The sequence below is a fragment of the Miniopterus schreibersii genome (assembly GCF_964146895.1).
Source record: "Miniopterus schreibersii genome assembly, chromosome: 4".
Taxonomy (NCBI): domain Eukaryota; kingdom Metazoa; phylum Chordata; class Mammalia; order Chiroptera; family Miniopteridae; genus Miniopterus; species Miniopterus schreibersii.
In genome coordinates, this window is record NC_138105.1 from 73,994,766 (window position 1) to 73,999,604 (window position 4,839).

The following is a 4,839-nucleotide window of genomic DNA, read 5'->3' on the forward strand; positions in this document are numbered from 1 at the left end:
GTCAGGTGCTGGCGACTCAAATATGGCGCCTGCCTGCCGGCTGTGTGCGGGGAGGACTCGCCAAAGGAGCAATGGCCTCTGCCAGCCCTTCTGCCTGGGAGAAAACCAACCCCCACCTCTCACCCCGATTTCAGGCAGGTTAGTTCCTCCCCGAGCGTCCCGGGTCCTTACAGGCTGCTGCCCGGCGCTGGGCTCAGAGGGAGCGTCCGAGTGCGTCCGTGCCGGGCCCTTTAAGAGGAGCTGCTGGGGCTCCCGCCGCCTCCGCGACCCTCAGGGACAGTCCCGCTGGTTTCACAGCCCGGAGTTGTGGGGATGTCTCTTCCCGGCCCTGGAGCCCTGGGTGGGGGGCCCAATGTGGGGCTGGGACCCCTCCCTCCTCCGGGAAACCTCCACCAGGGAGATGTCCCTCCCGGGTGTGGGCCCGCGGTCTCGTCTCCGTGATTCAGCCCCGATCCACCCGCATCTCTGCCCCTCTTACCGGTCTCGGTGCTTCTTCAGTTCCCTGGTTGTAGGGCTTCTGTTCAGCCAGATTTCAGGACGTTCTGAGTGCTGGTGGTTCTGTATTTTAGCTGTAATTTTGATGTGGTTGCGGGAGGCGGCGGGTGCAGCTGCTCCCTACGCCGCCATCTTGTTTCTCCTTTCTAGTTCCCGTCTTCTTGAAGGAAAGACTACAGTCAAGAGACAAATGCAACAAAGCAGGCCGCCTCAGGACCAGCTGCACTGACCATAGATGCCCTGCCCTGGTGCAGACCAATCAGTGGAGACCACATCCCTGAAAGGACACACCTGGAAAGCTGATGAATATCCTACTGAGACCCTCCCCGGAGACCTCCCTTAAGATTCCCACTTGCAAGAGATATATACGCTCAAGACCCAGTACACACCCTGTCTGCCAGGGGAGCATGCCGGCACCATTCCCTTCCCCACTTCTTGCCTCCAAGGGACCCCATGAGACTTGCAACCAGGGGAGCAATGGGCAGCAACAGGTTACCCTGGGCTTGCCCCCTGAGCCTGTCTCCAAGGCCCTCTTTTCTCTGACTTCCCAGTGAGCCAAAGCAGCACAGCCTGGGCTCTCCTGTTGCTTCTTCTTTTTTCTTTTTTTATATATTTTTATTGATTTCACAGAGAGGAAAGGAGAGAGAGAGAGAAACATCAATGATGAGATCATTCTGGATTTACAGTGGGCCCTAAACCTAATGATAGGTTTAGAAAGAAAAGAGGAGTGTCCAGACAGTGTTGCTCAGTGGTTGAGTGTCAACCTATGAACCAAGAGATCACCAGTTCGATTCCTGGTTAGGGCATGTGCCAGGGTTACAGATTCGACCCCCAGTAGAGGGCATGCAGGAGACAACTGATCAATGTTTCTCTCTGATGTTTCTATCTCTCTACCCCTCTCTCTTCATCTCTCTCCGAAATCAATAAAAACATATTAGAGAGAGAAGAGGAGAGATATACAGAGACGAAGAGAAGCCATGTGAAGACAAAGGTAGAGATTGGCATGATGCAGCTGCAAGTGAAGAATGCCTGGAGCCACCAGAGCTGGTAGAGGCAGGAAGGATCCTCCCCTAGAGACTTCAGAGGGAGCGCGGCTTTGCAGACCCTTGATTTCAAACTTTTTGCCTCCAGAACTGTGAGAGAATACATTTCTGTTATTTTAAAGCCATCCAGCTTTTGGAAATTTGTTATAGCAGCCAAATGAAACTAAAATAGAGGCATACCTCATTTTATTGCATTTCACAGATGCTGCATTTTTTACAGAATGAAGGCCAGACACCTCTCCCTCAAAAAAACTACAACTTGCTGAAGGCTCAGATGATAGCACTTTTTAACAATAAATTTTTTTTTTTTAATACATCTTTATTGATTTCAGAGAGAGGAAAGGCCAGGGATAGACAGAAACATCAATGAGGAGAGAGTCATTGATCGGCTGCAGCCCGCAACCCGGGCATGTGCCCTGACCGGGAATCAAACCCCGATCACCTGGATCCTAGGTCGATGCTCAACCGCTGAGCCATGCCCAGCCGGGCACAATAAAATATTTTTAAAGTATATGCTTTTTTATATAATGCTATGACACTCTTAATAGACTACAGTATAGTATAAACATAAATTTTATATGCACTGGGAAATGAAAAAATTTCTGTGACTTGCCCGGCCAGGCGAGGCTTAGCGGTTGAGCATCGACCTAGGATCCAGGCGATCGGGGTTCGATTCCTGGTCAGGGCACATGCCCGGGTTGTGGGCTGCGGCCGATCAATGACTCTCTCATCATTGATGTTTCTATCTCTCTCTCTCTCCCTCTCCTTTCCTCTCTCTGAAATCAATAAAGATATATTTTAAAAAGAAAAAAAGAAAGAAAAAAATTTCTGTGACTTGCTTTATTGTGATATTTGCTTTATTGCAGTGGTCTGGAACTGAACCTGCAATAACCTTGAGATATGTCTGTAGTGACACTGGGCCTTGGTCCTTCAGAAGGCTCTTGTCTGAAAGAGCACAGAGCCAGAGACAGACACTCCAGCCCTATGTAGTCAGGATGGGGCCACAGGGAGGCCCCTCGGCCTGAGGGAATCTGGGGGGAGAGCAGGGAAGGCTTATTGGAACACAGAACATCAAAGCTGGGACTGAAGAGATAAGAGTTTGCCAGCAAGGGTCATCCTTTCCAGACTTGCCCAGGCATATCTGAACCCAACTCTGGCTGAAGGTGAGACATCATTGCCCAACCACCTATAATAATAATGGTAATTCTAAAATATTGAGATTGTAGCTCTAATCAAGCCTCATCTATTCAGTGATGCTCTATAAGGGGTAATACCGAGAAACTGTGGTTTGGCAATGTTAGAAAGAAGCAATAGTCTCGAAATGGAGTCATTCATTTTAAGTCCCACCAAGACTTAATACCTAACGTAATTATAGTTTCAGGCTCTCCCAGGAGTGAAATTTTAAACCAATCAGTGTGGAATTTCCTGTTCAGCACTAGGGAGGTCATCTGCCTGACAAGACCCCCTGCCTTCCCCTAGGGGAAGATGAGCTTGCCTGAAAATCATTCACCCTTTTTACTTTCTTGTCCCTCCCCATTTCTGCCTATAGAAGCCTTCCATTTTGTACAGCTCTTCGGAGCACTTTTCTGTTTACTAGATGGGATGCTGCCCAATTCATGACTCGTTCAATAAAGTCAATTAAATCCTAAGTTTACTTGGTTGAATTAAAAAAATTTTTTAAATTGATTTTTAGAGAGAGAGGAAGGGACACAGAGAGAGAAACATCGACTTGTTGCGCTTCTTTATGCTTCATTGGTCGTTTCTTGTATGTGCCCTGACCAGGGATGGAACCCAAACCTTGGTGTATCTGGACAACACTTGAACCAACTCAGCTACCTGGCCAGGACTGAATTTTTGTTTTTAATGGCAATAGGACAGCAGTTCTCTTTGTTCCGTAAATTTGTAGATTTTTAAATAATTTGCTTTTTGAACTCTTCCAGATCTCCTGCCATGAATGTGGTTGTCTCAAGTCACGAGAAACAAATGTTAAAAGCAGGTTTGTGTGTTGTGTGCGTTCGATGAGGGTGACTGTGGCCAAGTTATGAGGGAAAATTCTGGGGCTGAGCCAGGTGGAGGGAATGGCCTGACCCCTGGCCTCTGTGCTCTGTTTACCTCCACCCTGGGTTTGCCTCCAGTAAGAATGCAGGGTCCTGGCCCAATGAGCTCATTGCTGGCTGCCTGCCTGCAGCCTGCCCCACCACTCCTCCCAGCTTGGCCACAGGACTGGCAATGAAGTCATCAGCTAAAGATGTTTCAAAGGGGAGCCAGATGGGCCTGGCTGCCAGCATTCCGGAATTTGGTGAAGTGGAGCTAACATTCCCCTTTCCTGTCCCCAGGGATCTCCCAGGCCCTCACTCGTGCTGTGTCCCCTTGAGAAGTTCCAGGAATAAAATGAACTAATGTGGATGAAAAAGGGCCACATACTAACTCTGACAAGCCTAGGGGAGGCCTTACAAACTCAGAGACCAAAAATAACCACAGAGGATGGTCTGAAATGAAAACTTCTTAATTAAAAGTGAGTCATGGCAGGTAGTCATGTCCTAAGCAAGTATCTTTCTTGTCAAAGGTTAATCTTTACCTCAACTAAATCTGTATATTGTCTTTTTGCATCTATGATAACATACCTTTGGAATGTTGGAGAAATCCTTTCAGGGTACAATCTCTCACCAGAGCAGGAGACCACAGGACCCCTCATTGTTACCTTGCTCCCCACATACCATCTGTATGTGCTGTGAATGTTAATTGTTAACTATCCTGTACCCACCAATGTAAAAGAAGTATTTGTTTCTCCATTTTACTCTTTACCCAATCTGAGATTTCTCTGCTTTGCTTTCTCCCACCTCCCCAATCTACCACTAATGGGTTTCATGTAACCCGCCTTACGTCTCCTCCTTTGATTGTAATGTATAAAATAAACTGCAAAAGTACCATTTTCCTGAGTATTTTCTCAATCATTTGAGATTTTACTTTCTGGCAACTGTCATCAGTTTTGCTCAAATAAATTTACAAAATTCTCTACAGGTTCGGATGTCTCTTACATTGACACTGATTACTGGTCCTGATCGTAAAGTGAGAGATGCCCACTCATGAGTCAGCAGCTTCACTCCTGAATACGCACGGTGGAATACTATATAACAAGGAAAAATACAAACCACCCAGCAGATAACAAAGAACATTCGTGGAAGTGATGTTGAGTGAAAGATGCCGCTAGAAAAGAATGCACTGCTGGTTTCTTTACATCATGGGGAAAAGGCAAACACATCCATGGTAACAGAGGTGGGCAAGGCTGGTATCCAGGGGT